Raw genomic sequence first — 19,766 nt, 5'->3', positions numbered from 1 at the left:
ACAAGAACATTTCTCAATGTTCCATATGCTATTAAAATATTTACAAAAGTATTTTGCTTTTAATTTTGGTCAATAGTTTGAGCTTTTTTGTTTCATTTTGGTTTGCAAGATTTTTTGGTCCCTCCTACACCAGCAGAACTTTCTCCCTGTACAGCTACGGGTGCTTTATGAGTTTTATTCCTTTTGGTCTCTTACCTCCTCTCAAAACCCTTAGTTTTGAAAATGTTAATTTCAGCTTCACAGCTCCCCATGAGAGCTGCTGGGCTACATCTCAGAGCAGTTGTCTCAAATACAGGGCTAGGCCCTTACCTTTTCTGGGCTTGATCTTCATTGTGTTATTCAGTATCAGCCATCAAAAACGAATGCAGTCATGCTTATGTAAATGTATTCCTCTAGCTTAACTTTCCAGCCTTGAGTAGTTTTTTGTAATTGCAATGATGGAGCAATTTAGATATATTCTATTTTGCTATGCAGTATCTTAGAGATATCTGAGTGCTTTCACACAGAGCACACTAAAAGCCATTTGAGTAGTGAAACCAATAATAAAAAACCCTTTTTTTTTATTTTTAGAAAATGCAGGTCCTTGGGAAATAAATGTCTATGTACCATGCTGTAACTCAATGCTAAAAAAAAAATCTAGGAAGTCTTTAGTCCTTAGGGAGTGCCTCTAGGCATCTTTTTTGTTCTACAACATCTCTATTATTTCAAGTTCCCAAACAGGGAAAAATAATGATTGAGACTATTGCTGTGATCTAGAATTGACTGTTTGGGCTGTAGTTTCCCTAAGTCACAGTTATTACTGTACCATCTTCCTGAAAGCCCAAATAAGAATATTTTCTGGCATCAGTCAATGAAATCTTGCTTCTGCTCCCATTGGATCTCTTTACATTTTTATGTGGAAGCTGAAAAGGCTCCCAAAAGCTCTTAGGCTCTTTTCTGCCCATTGGTGGAAGCTAAATCACTTAACTTGCTATTAACAATTTTGAAAACAAGTTAGTGACTTTCTTATCTCATTTTCTTGTTGAAGGTGGTGAGTGTTGATATGGCAAGCAGAGTTGAGATAGATAGGTGCAGGCTGGACACAGAAGACAGGGCTAAAAAATTCAACTTATGACAGGGAGGGGAAAAAAAGGCTGGTAATTCATAAAGCCCTCAGTGAGTCACGAAGGTTTTCCTTTATGGGCAGGATAAAGCGAACAGCTGTTCTACTACATTCCATTTGCTTGAGTCAACAGGCCTATTCTAATAGTTTGTTGATTATCTTACATTTTGTCAATATTGTGGTATGATTTCAGTGTTTGTTTTATTATTACTCAGATTGACAATGTTTTATTTTGTGAGCTATGATGAGATAGCACTAAGGGTATGATGATAAGAGTGATTTATCCTGAATTGCCATTTTTAGCAGATTGTTTTGTAGTAGCTACCGCCCTGCTCTAGCTATTTAATGATTTTTGCTTTATGCTTCTCTCTTGTGGCCCCCAATCAAAGCGATGTTTTTCTTGGCAGTCAGTGATTTAAACCATTGTTGCTATCATACATGGCTGGCTCTTCTTAGGAGGTAAACAATATTGTCTCTCTTCTCTTGAGAAAGCTTCTTTCTGTGCCCTAGGGACTATACCTACATGCCTCTGGTCTGGAAAATGCTGAAGAAGAACTGAGTGGTGACTTCCAAGCATGGAGGATCACCATTGCCCCCAGGCTTTGTGCTGAAGGCTCAGAGGAGAGTGGTGGCCATCCTTGCCATCTCCAATGGGCACAGTGTAGCACTAATTTTGTAGTTCTTGGCCAGTTAGGATATCTTCTGCAATGTGTCAGTAACAGGTCATTTACCTGTTATGGGGATATGAAGTGTTTAATGAGTTCTTGAAGACCCAGTACAACAGCTGGTACAGTACCTGGTGGGAATATACCAGGTGGGATTGTAAGAACATACAAGGAGGCATGTGATGCAGCCTAGTAACTGAATTTAGGGGTTTTTTGCTACTAATGGAAATCCAAACCATGGTATGGAGGTCAGATTTATAGTTGCCTGAAACAAATAATTAGGAAAATTCTGCATCTGAACCTTACTTATATACTTATCCCTAACTTGCTTCATTCTAGCTTCTCCCTGTAGACATACTCTATTGGAAACATATGAGAAAGTTCCAAACATAAATGGCATGTCCCCAATAAATAAATGATTATGCTGGGAGCAGCAAGAATACTTTTCTGTTTTCTTTCAGCTAGTGTTTTGCAAGTGTTAGCAATTTTCACAACAGTTGAGAATTCCCATGCCCATCTGTGGTGATTTCCCTCAGACACCCATAAACCCACATTCTGAAATTTCTTATGTATTTTTAACTGTGCTAGTAGAAGTATTCAATTCATTTGATGTGCATAAAGCATACTACATTGTCAAACCATTTTTAAACTTGAAAAAGCATTAATAACAGTCATGTACCTTGCTCTGCCATTTCAAACTGCCCACTTTATTTATCTAAGATGTTCCAGTATCTTCTATCACTCTAATCTTTGGCAAATTTATGCTACTCTCATACCTTTTCATGCTTGCCAGGGCAAAATATGTAATAATAGTCTGTAATTAAATCTTCCTCAACTTACTTTATCACTGCACATCTTCTCTATACATTTTCTTCTTTCCGCCGTCCATCAGATGATGGAACTGACAGAAGGGAAAGACAGTGCTTGAGCTGCACAAATATATATATGCAAATTACTCTGAAATTAATCTGGAAAAAAACCTCTCTCATATTAAATTAACATTTAATGAAGCTCTCAAGTTTTAGGATGTTAAACCTCATTTGGCTGAGATTTGAATACTGCTATTGATGTTCAGGTTCTGCAGTGACAATAAGTTTCATTAGGAAATGAAAAGTTTTTTAGCTCAAAGTAGCATAACAAAAAAAATTGTGTGTTACTGTGAATCATTGGTAATATAGCAATCACAGTGGCATCCAACTTTTCACCTTAGCTGTGGTGAAAAATGTTCAAAACAGGCTTAGTTTCTTTCAATTTTTTTTTCTTTATGCCAAAGGGAAAGAAAGTTTTCCATTCCACTCTTGTGACTTGAAAAGCTGCAAAAAAAATGACTTCACTTTCTAAAGGAAGAAACTTTGTGACTAAGAAAAGGGAAAGATTTCCAAAATTTTGCAGGAATGTATGATTAGAGTCTAGCTACAGCTTCTGGTTTGTGTTCAAACTGAAAGTGGATATCCTCCCTCACATATTATCCAGAAGATCACAGGGCATGTGACAAGGAAAAGGAGGGAGTTTCCCCTTAATTTCTAATACTTCTTATACTAATTTGTAATACTTACACTTTAAAATAATGGCATAGGCATTTGAGATTTTTTGTGATTATTTTTTTTTTCCATGTTGGAAAGTGGAAGCAGAAGAATGAGTGTTTCTTTACTAGTTAATGTTGTGTAAAGAAATTCCAATTAGAGTTCCACTTATAGACAGACTTGCAGTATGCTATGAACATACAACTCACTCCCTTTGTGCGCTGCTCCAGCCTCAGAAAACTCCTTTGGAACTTCATAAAAAGGTACAGCTAAAAAGCAGTTTCAGACAAAGTCCTATTAATTTCCTTATCAGGTAAAAAAAAAATTACAAACAGCAGAAATTGCCAATTCTTAAAAAATCTACAATGCGGATTTTGGGGATTTGTCTGAAAAAAAATAAAATTAATCACAAAGGTAACCTTGCATTGTAAATAAATCATAAGTCTCTTCTCCTCTGTTTAGGCCTTCTGGCTTTCTAATTATACATATTAATTTGCAAGCTGCTCTGAAAATGTCTTCCTCTTTCTAGATGTGTGGGAACCATGTATCAAACCACAAGGTACTACTGCTGGAGGCCCCAGCACAAGAAGGATGTGGACCTGTTGGAGCATGTCCAGAGGAGGGCAACGAAAATGATCCAAGGGCTGGAGCACCTCTCTTGTGAAGACAGGATGAGGGAGTTGGGGTTGTTCAGCCTGAAGAAGAGAAGGCTCTAGGGGGACCTTATAGCAACCTTCCAGTACCTATAAGAAGGCTGGGGAAGCCCTGTTCACAAGGGCATGTAATGATAGGACAAGGGGTAATGGTTTCAAACTAGAGAAGGTTAGATTTTGGTTGGACATTTGCAAAACTTCTTTAATATGAGGGAACAGGTTGCCTAGAGAGGTGGTGGGGGCCCCATCCCTGGAGACTTTCAAGGTCAAACTTGATGGGGCTCTGAGCAATCTGTTATAGTGTGAGATGTCCTTGTTTATTGTAGGGGGGTTGGACCAGATGACCTTTAGAGGTCCCTTCCAACCCAAGACATTCTGTGATTCTATGATTATCTGGTAGAGTCAGTGAGGCTAAGACTGTGGGCTAGACTCCTGCACAACATTTCCTGTTTTGCAAAGCTAGATGGGGGCTACATAATTCTTCCAAAACCCCAAACTCTTCCAAGAGATAAGAGAGGCACTCCAACCTATCCTGTTTTTTGGCTAACCATGAGAAATGAAGTGGAGGAAGTGGTTATCAGCTGGAGCCTGAGGCCACTCATCTGCTGGCAAAATGTAGCTTCCTCCCCAGTTTTTCCCCAACCTTCCCTTTTCTTGTTTTATCCGCATGTAGCTGGTTCAGGTGAGCAGGCACCAGGCACTCTACAGCTGGACAAAGTTCAGAGCTAGCAGTGGATGCTTGGTTCCACTTCTGCTCTTCCTTGCAGGAGGCTGTGGACAGTTCCAATGACTGTTTTGAGTTTCTCATCCTAGCTTTGGTCACTCCCAGTCACTATCCAATCACCACAGCAAAATATAACAGATTAATCTTTGTCCTCTGAAAAAGATGTGGAAACCCGTTGTATTCAACAAAATCCTAATGATTTGTGATCCTGGGAATCATTCAAGGAAAGAAACAATTGCATATTTTACTTTTTTTTTTTTTTTGTGAAACCAAAATGAAGTCCGTTAAATACAACCTATAATAAATTTAAAAGCTGACCAGATTCAATCTGGTAATTCATACAAATTGTTTTGTTGTTTATTTTTTATTTTGTTTTGGTTTAGTTTTATTTCTGTTTGTTTTGTTTTTGTTTTTGTTTTGGTTAACTGGAGAGCTAGGGTGAGGGGTGATATCTTTGTGGAAGTTTCCAGCAATTAAAATTCTAGAGTTCCCTATAATCATAATGTGGGATAGCAGCTTTAAAGCAAATACAAGGAAAGCTACAGTCTGAAAGTGTTAACCTGCTTGAAAATGCAGAGAACTGCAAGTCCCTTATTGCATACTGGGTTCAGTACTTCAATATGGGTATTTCTTCCTTGTGGTTATTTCACCAGAGACCACTGGTTTTCCTTGCCTTGTTTGTAGACTTGAACCTATGTAGGTTTATCTCTACTCTGAATAAATTCCCCACACAGCTCATTTAAGCAATATAGATGAATCATTGAGACTGACAGGTATAATACTGAAATAAACTCTCCATCTGAGCCAGGGGAAATTGGACTGGGAAGCCAAAAACTCTACATCTGGCAGTGTAGTCTCTACACCCAACAGCAAGTTACAGCTATGTGAAACACCTCTGAGTAGAGTGAGGGATGGCTTTGAAAGATGAGATGGTCAGTTACCCTCAACACACTGGTGTTAAACCTCTGTCTCCCTTTACTTCACACTCATTCCAGATACAGATGTTCCTTTGCTTAAAGCTTTCAGGAAGCAAAATTAAACCCCTAGATACACAGAGATTAGGGAGTAAATGGATGCTGGACAACAGAAAGGCCACTCCCATGACTCAGTTTATTCAGTAGACAGATACCTGCAACCCATTAGGTAAATGCTTGTGTCCCACTGGCTGATAACTTGGCACTGCCATGGTGCTGTAGCTATCTGCAGCATTTTATAGGTGATGCCAATGGAGCAGAGCTGTCAGACACATAATCTCCTCACTATTTTTAATTCAGTTTAAATCCCTGTGTGCATATGCAGGAGTAGATCCATCCACTTTTTCCTTAATGTCGTTGCTTCTTGTACATGCACAACTTCAGGGATGTGGAAAATAAGAAACTGAATCACTTGGCGTGGCACAGATATGCAGCAACATCATGTTAAGCAACCGTGTTCTGTGATATTTGGTCCTACTGTATGGTGTTTCTGGGCTATGTTTGTGCAGGTTCATTGCTGTAGAGTGGTATTTTAAGAAGGTTTCGAAAGAAGTGACCACTTGGTCTGTGTCCTGTGGCTTGGTATAAAGGTGCATGTGAAAAAAAAGGCTGTTAAAAAGGTGAAGATAAAGATTATAATGAGTCAACAGTGTGGGAGAAAGATGTAACTGGAAACTTAGGCAAGATATTTAGGGCAAGGCTGGCTTGTTTGTTTTTTCAACAGTCTTCCACTACAAAGGAAGAAAAAGAAAATGTATTTTTCAAGTGGAGTGGAATTAGTTTGTGGAAGTTTCAGGTTACATGTTTGTCTGTGATAATAAACTCTGCAGTAACTGACATACGAGTAATGTTTTGTGATCAGATATTGGTTTTCCTTCTTGCTTGCATAAAGTATTGCTTTATGGTTGAAATAGTATAAATATAATGCTGCAGGTACAAGAGAACAGAGGGGCAAACCTGACTTTGAATAGCCTCTTTATAACTAGAAAAATAACAACAGAATTGCTAACACAGTTAAGTACAAATAATGGCACAATATAAGGAAATATATAGGATTTTAAGCCAGCTTGCAACTCCCAATCCTGTTTGCAACACAGCACTAAATGGAAGTGCAAGTTTGAGGACCATTGAACAGAGTTCCTATCCCCAATGAATCACAATTAGAGTAACACCTGGATTAATAAATTTGTGCTGATTCACTGGGGAAATTCACCTTGTTTAATAGCCCTCCAATTTCTAAATAAAGTTGTTTATCTGTGGCAGGATGAACTACTTTGTCCCAGGCTGATCTGCAGAGCTTGTAGAAAGACTTCTTCAAGACCATTTGAAGGACATTTCAAGCAAAACTTTGAAGTACCACACTGTCCTTTACAGGCTGGTCATGTTCCTGTAGTTCTGCCTTTTCAGTAGCTGCAAGTAACCTTGGTAGGTTTACAGCATGATTCAGGCACAGTAAGGTTAAGATTTTGAACAAGCTTTCATCTCAGAAAACACTTGACATATAGAAGTGTTAGAGTTACAGCTGCTATGCTGTCCCTGAGGGATTACCAAATATCTAATTTATGTCTCATACGTGGCAGTGCCTGAGTCAGACTGCTTAGAGGTGGTTTGGTGACATAAATGTGTTGTTCGATATTTTATCTTTTTTATCTATTCATCTTTTGCCACTTTGTGCCTGATGGGTCACCTTTGTACAGTTAAATAGTCTCCCTTACAGACAGGTTGATTTCAGTCTTGCATGTAAAACAGGCTAAATTTACCTGATTCGTGCTTCTTTGCCAAAGCTTCATCCTTCTCTCTTACTATTCTTTGACATGAAGATATCCACTGTTACCCCTTGGATTATTTCTTCTTGAAATTCAATTTTAAATCCTTAGATTTTCACTTCTGCTACCAGCCTGTGGACAGGAACCTAACCCCAGCAGGGTATTAGGAAACAACCTGCATGCAGCATGTGGGATCCTGCATCCATTGCAATGTGTGTTGGAGGAGGATGGAGGTGTGGCTGGTGCTGGGGCTGCAGGGCTGCATGTTCAGCCCCAAGCTTCAGGCAGTGCCAGAGGAAGGGAGCAGCATCACTGACTGCCACCCCACCCTCCTTCCTGTTGTTTGGCACCTGCCACCATCTCAAAACTCTGCAAGGAATAAAACCATCTTCATACACTCAGGTAAGGATGTGCAAAGAGCACTACAAAAAAACAAACCCAACACAAAAGCTGAGACAGGTTATGGGGAAGACTTTCCTCTAAACTACTTCTGAAATTGCCAACATCAGAAATTTGATGACCTACACAAGTAGTATGATCTGTCCTAAAGAGTTAATCAGCACATTCTTGAAAGTTATAAATAAATTGAATATATTTCTAGGATTACTACTTTCTATGATTTTCCATGTTTAACTATGATTTCCACTTTCCCATCTTTTCTACCTCTTTCAGACACGTGGTTCTGAATAGGTTCAAACCTCTGCACTATTACCTTGTATTGTGGTTTAAGCGATACCCACCTAGCATCATTTATGCAGTAAATCCCCTGCTTATTCTGCACAAATAAGACATGTCAAGAATAAACAGGCTGTGAGTCAGTGATAAATGGTACTCTACAAGATCTAGGAACATGTATCATTGGGGTTTGTTGATTATTCAGGTGACATACGGTAGCAAGAGTGATTAACACTGTACTGCTCAAATTCATCAGTTAATAAAAGCATTACATTACTCTGGTTCATCCTGAAACAAGCTACTAAATCAGGCTCTCTTGAGACAGCGAACATTCACTTTTCTTAAGTACTAAATAAACGTTGCATCTTTAAGTTAGAGGAAAACTGGACAGATGAAGAAAGCAGGGCCAATGTTATCTTTGTAATTTTACAAGGTGTTAGTTTTTAAAGAAGATCCCTAAAATTCACTGAGTTTATGGCTGATTGTTAGCATGGAGGAACTGAAGCCAAGCATATTTTTTGAGAAGACATTGTGAAAATGTTATTTATCAAGGACATTCTTTAATTATCTTTTAAAAAATCAGAAAGATGGTAGAAAAGTGGACAGAAAGGTGCCCAGAAATTATACCTGCTACTTTCAAGTATTTTTTGGTGGAAAAAAGAAAAAAGCCCACAACTGAATCTTACCAAGCGTTTGAAAGATGAAGCTGGAAAAGTTGTGCAGCAGATACACAAAGGGAGCAGCCTACTCTACCATTTCATATTTTCCATTTCTATACTGGTGAAAAATCCACAGGAACTTAGCTGGCTTAGCTGGATTGATGGAGTTGCTCTCCAAAGACCAGATCTGCAGAAAGGGCAATGATAATTAACCCAGTTCATTCATGTGATGGTTAAGCACCTTTTCTTAATATAGTCAAATATATATCTAGATATGCATGAAATTTATTAAATTTTAGCCAGTCTAGTGACTGAGTCTTGAATGCTTGGACTTGGCAATGGTGGGAGACACATTTGTATTATGAAGGTGCCCCTGTGCACCCAGATGAGCTTTTGTGTGGATGGTAGTAACATGATCCATCCATTCACCATTTACTGATTCAAATTCCAGTTCCTTCAGCAGCCATTCTGAAAGGTTTGTCAGATAATGTTTTCCCTTGCAGTTGGCTGTGTGCTCTAAAAAAACATATTACAGCCCAGAGTATGAAATAATAGGATTTAAACATTTTTATTAATTTAAGGCCTACCACAATCTGAACTGTCCAGAGTGAAAAAAAACGTCTTGCTCTGTGTTTTAGAAAGGCAGGAAATCTACTTTCCAAATGTAAAAGTCTTGTGCAGATTGCTTTGGGAGAGCTCAGGAGAGAGACTGTCACTTTCCTGATGTTTTGAAGAAGGCATCTGAGAGTGTTCTAGAAATTTCTGAAATATATATGTTTAACTCTCCCTAGGAAACATGAGAATCTGACATCATTTACAGACATGCATGTATACACTGCTAATGAAAAACTTCAGGACTAATAAAATCTTTCTGAACTAGCTTTTCCATGGCATGTTGACATAGACTGAATGCAAGACAATGATGCTATGAAAGTTTCATTGAAACACATTCGGGCTGACCTATATATAATCATTGTGCCTTTCTTGCAGACAAGCTAACATCCTAAATAAATATGCCACATCAGCTAATCAGTTGGTAGAAAGCATGAGAAGTGGCAGGAGACTGGTAAGTATATCTCCCTAGGCCCCTGGCTTGCAAAGGATGAAGAAGTAATCCTTTTCCAAAAACTTAGCTCATACATGTTGGTTTTCTTCTGCCTCAGAACAATAAATTATTTTAAAAATACATAACTTAAAGTTACAAGCTTATCTCAGCCTTCTTTTTGCCAAGTAGCTAGGAAAATAAGGGATGCCTTCATCTTGATTTGAAAGACTGAAGAGAATTATAACAACAGTCCTCAAGCTGTTTACGCAGCTGAGATTCATGCTGCAGAGAGATTAAGACTTTCTAAGAAGAAGAATGGATAAACATGGGATGGCTTACATATGGGAAATGTGGTAGCTCCATTTCTGGAGGCTTTTATGACACACATCTCTTGGAAGTGGTTTTTCCGTGCAGCTGAACTTGCTTCTATGTATTCAATGGAACATGGCAAGGAGATACCTGATCTCTGGCATCCTTGCTTGGGCTGAGCTGGCTCGAGATTTGTGGAGAGCAGCCTGGTGTTGCTGACTGTGGTGCAGGGCCTGTGCAGGACTTATGAATTCAGGTCCAGCATCTGGAACACTTCCTGGCCCAATGTGCCCAGCTCCCATGCACACTTGAAGCACCACAGGGATATACTAGTGGTATTTGAAGCTTAAACATGGTTTATCAGGCACAGGGGAGACCTGAACACAGGTTTCCCACATGCCAGGTGAGTAGTCTAATCATCAGGATATACAAATAGTTGCCTTCCCTGTGATTTCTCTAGTTATTCCCACAAAACTGCTCAATTAAGAATTACTACTCCATTATAGCCAAGCACTTAGGACACTAACTTGGTCAAATGAATTTCCAAAGCACTGGATCCTCTTCAGTGATTTGTACTGAACAGGTATTCTGTCATAAACCCAAGTAGCCATCCTAATAAAGTTGGGTTTTTTTTAATCCAAAATTTGAGAATAACACGGGTGTCAATGACTTGAAAATTTCTCACTGTTTTATTTCTTTGAAAAAAAGTCTGTGCCCCTTCCGTACGCCTAATTTCTGTGTTGATTAGCTCCTACCCATTTGCTACTGTTATATTTCCATCTCTCCAGAAGGCAAGCTGGCAGGGTTTTCCCCTTCTGGTAAATAACGATCACTTCCCAACCTTCATGACATAGAATGTAACTTCACATTTGGGATGGAAAGAGCTCTGCTTACCAAACTGATAGTTACTCGTTACAGGGTAACAGATTTTTAAATGAAATCTTTGCACCTATCTTTCATATTTTCAGTGGAAGAAAAGCCCCTGTTAAGGAACTTCCCACGAAGGAAATGAGATTTTTGGGTTATTTTCAGACTCCCTGGTATCTTGTTAGGCTTGCAATTTGTTCAGCTTTGTCTTTGAGATTGCTTGGTTTTGATTTATAAAGACCCCTGTTCCTGTGCTTATTTCTTTTTGTTCCTCTTTCCCTAATAGATTACATACATACTATTGAGACCACTATTGACAATATAAGGTACGGTAGTTCTCTTTCACAAGTTCTGAATCTTGTCCCCATCCAGAGCTGGCATGTCTCTCTGGCCTGCAAAAAAACCACAACCCAAAGCCCAAAAAACCCCACCTGTTTCTGTCTGTCTTCCTTACCTGGACATAACTCAAATCTCATCAGGCTGCTAGTTTTGGCCAAATTATGCTTGACGGGTCCTGCCATCGACAATCTGATCTAAACTATTGGGTAATTTTGTCCATGTATGTCTGTTAAAAGAACCAGGGATCTGGCTTTGGCTCTTTTCTCACGGAAAATTTCCATTGCATTCAATGGCAGCTGGACAAGCCCACTAGTTTGCAAATTAAGGAAGGACTTTAGGAGTCATATCTCTTTCTAAATATCTTAGGGATATTTGGGATAATTGCTGATTTATTTATTTATTTTGTATGTGTGTGCTATGGTCAATGAAATGTTAGATTGGGAACAGTCCAGTTAGCATTTAGAACAGCCAAAAATCATGGTCCAAATGCCAAAGATGCAGCTCTTACCTGCTAGTAATTAATATGCAAAAGAGTTATGACATAAGTATTTACTACTAAAAATTGCCTGTACAGATGTATATGACATTGCAGAGTCTCTTGTCCCCACAGGCACAAGAAAATGAAATAAACCTTAGGAAATAGTAATTAAATGATGACCAGGTGTCTGACCAGCAACCCGTGCCTGCTGCAGGAGGCTGAGCAGGGCTGGGGCTCACTAGCTCCTTGCTGGGGCTAACAGGTCACCTGGGAAACCTGTGTCTTTCCTCCTTCAGCTCCTCTATTACGTATATAGGAGCAAACTATTTTCTGTTGCTGAGCCTAAAAGTTTCCAAGGCACTTTTTTTTCCCCCTCTTTTCTTTCTTTCTTTTTTTTTTTTTTTTTTTTCCTCCCTTCATGACAGACTGAAGAACTCATTGGTGCTATAATGAAAGGCAGACTGCGTTCCCTGTCATGTCAAGAACGCTGCATCGGGAAAGTCGACATGATTTCATGGCTAATGATTCACTCGCTAATATCAATGTGGGCTGCAGTGAGGATAACCAAGTTGAGCTGTCTTAGATCAAATGATTCAATTAGGCCAGCTGTCCCTATTTGTCATGGCTCAACTCGCTTTCAAATTACCTTTCCAAAGTGTGTACGTGCCTTAGCATAGAACTTAACAGCTCAACTGTTTCACAAAAAAAGGTGATATTTAGGCATAGTGATAAGGGGGAAGAAAGACGTCCCTTTTCATCCGCACTGAATGTTTTTCCTTAGCAGTTACAGTATGCATTTGCCAGGCTAAACTTTGAACATCACAGTCGAGTGTGAATCACTCACCTCTCCTTATGACAGTGTTCTTTTAGATTTCTAGACTATCTTTTGGCAGGTTAATGAAAATAGGAAAGCATGTGCAAAAGACAACTGACACAGGAGTAAATGGCTCACAGAAACCCACAAATAAATGCACAGTCCCTCAAAGGCATCCTTTTGGCTTAAACTGAGCTGAAGTCAGTAATGGCCAATGACAAGATGTCTGGCAAGGAGCTTTTCTGCAGTGCGTTGGTTATCTTGGTTAAACTCCTCAGTGCTGCAGGAGCACCAACCAGTCTGCTGTCCCTTGGCAGCAGCCCTGGGTGCCCGAGCAGTGAGTGCTCTGCAGAATCACAGAATCACAGAATCTTAGAGGTTGGAAGGGACCTCGAAAGATCATCTAGTCCAACCCCCTGCCAGAGCAGGGTCACCTAGAGCACATCACACAGGAACTTGTCCAGGCAAGTTTTGAATGTCTCCAGCAAAGGAGACTCCACAACCTCTCAGTGCAGCCTATTCCAGTGCTCTGTCACTCTCACAGTAAAGAAGTTTTTTCTGATATTCACATGGAACCTCCTATGTTCCAGTTTGCACCCATTGCCCCTTGTGCTATCACTAGACATCACTGAAAAAAGCCTGGCTCCATCCTCCCAACACTTGCCCTTAACATATTTGTAAACATTGATGAGGTTGCCCCTCAGTCTTCTCTTCTCCAAGATAAAGAGACCCAGCTCCCTCAGCCTTTCCTCATAAGGGAGAAATTGACCATTGACCGTCATTGCTTCAACCAGACCCTCCTTGTTGGTGAGTACAAGATCCAGCAATGCTCCTCTCCTAGTTGGTTTGTCCACCATTTGTATCAAGAAGTTATCATCAATGCACTGGAGCAATCTCCTAGACTGAGTGGCTGGCTCTGTAGGCCTTCCAGCAAATATCTGGGTAGTTAAAATCCCCCATGAGGACTAAGGCCTGTGATTGCAAGGCTGCTTTCAGCTGCCTGTAGAAAGCCTCATCAACTCCCTCATCCCAATCAGGAGGTCTGTAATAGACCCCCACAGCTGTATCACCTGTGCCAGCCTGCCCCTTAATTTGTACCCACAGACTTTCATCGGCTCCTGGACAGAACTCAATACATTCTAGTTGCTCTTTCACATAAAGAGCAACTCCACTGCCTCGCTTTGTTGACCTGTCTTCCCTAAAAAGGTCATAGCCATCCATGACCACATTCCAGTCATGTGAGCTGTCCCACCATGTCTCTGTAATTGCCACCAGATCATAACCTTTAAAGTACACACAGACCTCTAACTCCTCCTCTTTATTCCCCATGCTGCCTGCATTGGTGTGCAGGCATTTCAGGGAGCAAGCTGAGCATGCTGGTGGCACCCTTGGCAGGCAGAAGGCCTTCTGGTCTTCATTAATGCTTGAACAATGGCCCACTAGTTCATACCCAGCTACAACCCCCTCCTACTTCGAATCTAGCTTAAAGCTCTGTGAATGAGCCCTGATAACTCCTGCCCTAGGACCCTTTGTCCTCTGCGGGACAGGGTCTTCCCATGCAATGCCAGCAGGCTCGGTGTCCTGGAAATCAAACCATCCAGGAGTTTTGTCCCCTACCCCCAGAGGCAAAGCTGAGCTGGCTGCTGGCGGGGCCAGCACTGAGCAGGCGTGGAAATTCAATTACCCCCGGTGGCGGTCCCTGCAGTGCTGGGCAGGGAAGAAGATTCTCCTGCTGAGACTGAAGCGGCTGTGCTTGCAGAGCTTTCACCCGTGGGCATGGATTGACTTTTTAGTATTGCAGAGGTGATAAATGGGGGCAAGAGCTACCTGGATGTACAGGAAACAGAGCAAAGTTACTACAAAGGTGCAATCGCAGCTGTTGCTAAAGTCTCACATATTTCCTGTAGTTAGATTTGGCTGATAATTTTGGGCCTTCTCACGTTAAATATTTTAATAAGATTCTGGAGGTGTCTGAACATTTTTTCTCTGATGTCTGTATGGATTATTTTTCACTATCTATATTTATTTTGCCTAAGCTCTCTCTGGCAATCATACCAAGTTGGAAAATAGCAGTAGCATTTGCTAGAAAAATAAGACAGTTTTTCCCTGCTCAGAACTGAGTATCTTGCAATTTTGTGATCATGCTGTCAAGCAAAATATACTGCTGGTTTTGAGGAATGCTGTACTGGGGAGGTGTTTTCCATTTATCTAAGAGGAACAGTTAAAACTGAAACAGGCTGAATTCTGGTTCTCAAAATTTGTGCCAGTTTGTTTTTCTATTTTCCACATCTTTCACTCAAATAGAAACATAAATTTTAAAAGCATGATTGAAATACTAAACATCAGAAAATTTTTAGGAGCACTGTTTAGGACTTGCTCATCTTCTGACAGATTCTGTTGAAAAGTGATCTCTGAAGTCCTTTGAGCTAATTGCTGGGAGAATTTGGTCATGTGATGAATATCTTAATTGGATAGTAATACAGAGAGATGCAATAAATATTCATTTGAATTGTATGGCCCAGAACAGCTCTCTGGACCCATATATCTGGAGTCATGGTTAGGGTTATGGACAACTGAACTTAGTGTTCTCATGCACAGTTAGGAGTTTGCAGTCTCCAGCAACAGTACTTGAAGATGCTTTAAAATACAACTTTCTTATACCAATTTTTTTGTTTGTTTGTTTTTTTCCAGAAAACTGATTACATTTGCCAGCTTTAAAACTTTATGACTCAGCAGGCTTATGAGAGAGTAGGTGAGTACTGCTCCGCACCCTGCCATAGACCTGCCACTACTTATTTTCAAGCTTAAATAGTTCTCTGGTGCATTCTCACTTATTTCCTCTTCTTCATCCCAGTTGCTAGTTTTTTTATTCGGTGGAAGGCAGGAATCAACATAGGTTGTCCTCTGGAATCAAGACGATTTCTGACTTTCTGAACTGTAATCCTAAAGCAATCAACCACATTTTACAAGGAGAGCATGTAAGACTAAATCCACATATCCTGAGCTGTCATATTTGAGCAGTGGTAATATTCGTGCAGCTAGTTACATTCTCTTTGCCTCCTCTCACTCCTTTTTCAGCTCCACAATGCTTTCCTCCAATGATAAGGGGAAGATCAGTACCATGAATTTGCTTCCTCTTAATTTCAAGGGAAACTTAACATACCACTGGAGGCTAAAACGTTACAGACAACACAGAGGAGCTCTGCTCCTTGGGCCGTCCCTGTGCTCAGCAGAAAAGCCAGCAGTTTCTCAGACAAAGCCCACTGCCAGGGTGAAAGGCACCTCAAGGCTATTGTCCTGAAGCCCTAGAGCTGGCTTGGAAAGTTCATGACACACTGAGGGTCTAAAATGCCTAAACTGGCCTTCTGTCTCCTGCCAGATATACCCATGTGTGGGAGTCAAAAGTAATGGGCTGTGTATTTTGCTTGGCTCATGCATATCCAGTAGTAAAGAGGGTTGAAGGTGCAACCATGCTATATAAGTTGAATATAAAATATTAACTCTCTCAAGAAGTAGAATGGAGTTTGCCTGCTGCCTAAATTAACAAACAGAGGTAAACAGATTTACCAACCTTATGCCTGCTATTTATATTTGGTAATTAATTCAGTTAATCAAAAACACAATGCATTTAGCAGCTTGTAGTCTCTGGCTTTGACTGCAAAAGACATACCTTTGGATGGGAACACTGTAGAGCTGAAGAAAAAGGAAAGATCAGGCGTGGGTTTTAGCTCATCTTTTCAAAGATGAGCTGCAAAAGAACCTGGATGGTTACAGTCAGGATATATGGCGTGACCAAGTTGATGCATTAGGGTTTTCCTTAATTTCTGCCTGCTATGTTTTCTTTTTTCTTATTCCTCATGTAAAAATCTTGGCAAGGGGGTAGAATGTCACAAAAATGACATTTTCCTTCCAGAGATTTTAAAATGCAAAGAGAATGCTAAGTAGATTTCTGACTACATTGAAAAATGTCTCCCTCTGAGCTCTGCCATGAAAAATATCTTTCAGTGTTCACATTTCAGCCTCCCTCCATTCTCTTCCATTTGGCCATAGCTCACAGGGGGACATTTCCAGTCTACAGTCTCTGCTCACTTGGAATAATGTTTGTTTGCATGAGTAAACCAGCTATAGTGGCTATCACTGAAGCCATAACTAGAAGATGAAACCAGTTGGGACTATTCCCATGAGAAGTGAGTCAGGTTGCTGAATCAGGCCCACATGTGAATTTTTCTGTGTCCCAAAGAAATTTTTCCCATCTCATTAGAAAAGTGTTCTTCTAGGCCACCAGAGAACAAAAGCCTGGGAATTCAAAGTATGGAAGGGCACACATAATGTCCTTTTAGCTTTTCACTCTCACCTTTCCCTCATTTTTCCTTCCAGCAGTGTGACTAAAAAGGAAATTCTCAGGTGAATTTTATAATTCTAGGCTTTTATCAGTTTGTTATTTTTGTTCTATTTTTACCTAAATATATGGTACATGTTTTTTAGAAAAAAACCCAAACAAACCTAAACATCTCCCTTGTATCTAGTTTTATCTTAAAGACAATGAAGAATTGCAAGGTGTTAATGGTGTTCATTGTGCAGTAGGTATCTTAGCTTCCCCTTCTACAACAAAGCAGAGCTGGAGAGTGTAAAAACAGGAGAAATATGAAAACTGTAAAGACATTTAATGTGCAAAAAGGACCAACTAATGTGTGTCAGCTCAGCCAAATGCCCAAGGCTAAATCTATTGATGTGAGATGGTGATTCAGCTGTCAAGGTGCCTGAGTAGACTTGTGGTCATCATAATGATTGGCTATGGTTTGTTTTTGTGGGTTGTTTTTTTGTTGTTGTTGTTGTTTATTGTTTTGTTGGTGTTTTGTTTTTTTGGAAAGGCAATAAACAAAAAAGGTCAAAGTTATTCAAATGAACCAACAGCCCATTTTAGTGGAAATACAGCAGGGCTCGTTAACTCAATTCACATCTTTTGTGTCAGTTTTCTAACATACCATACATCTGGAAAAATGCAATTATTTGTAAAAGACATAATGTGCCTCTTTTCCCCAAAGGTTTTGTTTACAGTATGTAATAAAATATGATATGGTTTTTCATGGAGATGGGATCTGATAATTTGTTTAGATATAATATGAAAGTATCAGTCTGTGAAATGAAAACAAAAAGTAAGCAAATGCTCAAGATGTGTCAGCTAACAAAATGGTAAGTTCCAAAACATTCAAGTGAAAATCAAAGGCTTCAGCAACAATTTTATTTCCCTTAAAAATCAGCCTCTTCAGTGTCTAGTATGTTGATGGTGATTGCTATTACTGAGACTGTGTTTTACTGTGACAGAGTCCTTCCTACTCCAGTCAAAACGTACCTCCAGTCAGCTGAAAACCCAGAAAATGAAAAAGTGAACTCAGGTTTTCTGATATCCCAAAATCTAAACACTTCAAAAGAACGTGCACAGAGTCAACTCAAAGGTCCCCATCTAGTTTGATGTGCTGTCACTGCTCCTGGCTAATACTAAACATTTGGGGAAAGAATGTCTTCATCTGACAGAGTGGTAAGTTGTATTTAACTCTTGGGGTTAGCCTGTGTAGATTTTCCTTCCTTGTTGTACTTTAGATTAGCAGTACTGATGTGTGTGTATTAGCCTTTAATTGTGGAATATTTAGCATGTGTCTCAGAAGTCTGTGATTCAACCTCCACTCTTTCCTTTTAGCTTGTGCAGGTGCTCTTAGTCTTTAACAGCAACTGTTAGAGCGTGCTTTTGCAAACTGTCAGGATGCAAATGACACTTCTGAGAAGCAAGTTTTTCTTTTCTGCTTACAAATTGGAGGCAAACGTGTTTAAGAAGTGGTCAGAGGTGTGATTTATGCCTTATCTGTGTCAAGCTGTTACAGTGGATATGTATGCAAAGATAGACCAGGGAAGCCAATTGCAGTTGGGGTCAACCTGATACCAAACCAAACAAATGAGGAGTTTTATTATTTGTAAATAATCTTCATTGGAAGATTCAGTCATGCTGGCCCCTCTAAGTCAGGCCCCATACGCAACTGCTGTTCCTGAATGGAGCCATCCTTGTTAGATGGCATTTGTTTTGCTCAGCTGTAGGTTCTTTGTACAATAGAGAAATGAGGGACTGGTTTCTCTGGATACCCTGTATGTCCAGAAGAGAGAGAAAGGATCCTTCAGAGGGTGATTCAGAGTGAGAGTAAATTAGTTTAGGCTAATTTACACAAGCAAGTTACTGCTTCCAGGGATACAGTGTGAACACCTCCTCTGTATGCCCTCTCCAGCCCTCAGTCTTGTTACTGGGTGCCAAAAAGCCCTGTGAAAATGCAGGCACACTGTTGAACTCAAGTTAATGCTGCTTGTATCCCTGAGAATCATGAGGAGATCTTTCATATTTTATCACCTGGATGGTTGGACAGTGGCTGGAAACTGGAGTGAATAAAATGAATCAGCTCTGGTGAAGAGTGAGGAAAGCTCATGTGATTTCTCCAGGCACAGAATTCCTTGCAGGAATCCCACAGCAGAAAAGGCCACCAAGCACCAAGAAGGTCATTGCACTGTGGATTATCTGCCCAGAATGGGGACAAACTGATCTGGGTGTGGATATAAATATCAACAAAGAAAGTATATCAAACTGATGGTGCAAAGTGGACAGAGTCCAGTTTTATACAGCTAAATTGGCACAACCAGTGTAAATGAGTCATATCAGTGTAGAGTCCCTGGGCATGTACGACTTTGCTATGGCACTGACAAACTCCTAAAGAAGCAGCAAGTTGGTAAGAGTATCAATTTCCTATGTCAGTAAGCTTTCCTAGAGCTAGAGTAGACTGTTTCACAGAATCACAGAAACACAGAATACTCATGGTTGGAAAGGACCTCTAAGATCACCTTTAAAAGAAAGTTTAGGTAGGAAAGTAGTTAAGAAAGAACAGATTGTCCTTGTTGAAGGTGCAAATAGGCTGTATGCTGAAAGCCTAAACCATTCCCTGACTGCATTTTAACAGCAATTTCAAGTATTCAGGAGCTCAAGCTAGCCCCAGCAGCGAATGTTGTGACTGCAAGGGGTTAACAGACAATTTATGTAAAGTCTTAGTATTCTGCAAAATGAAATGTGCATGCGAAATGGAAAAAAAAAGGAAAAGATTATATTTGTCAGCTGTGCTACCATATGTTGCTCTGGCG

Source organism: Apus apus, chromosome 2 (assembly GCF_020740795.1).
Source record: "Apus apus isolate bApuApu2 chromosome 2, bApuApu2.pri.cur, whole genome shotgun sequence".
Lineage (NCBI taxonomy): Eukaryota > Metazoa > Chordata > Aves > Apodiformes > Apodidae > Apus > Apus apus.
Note: the sequence above shows the minus strand (reverse complement) of the source record.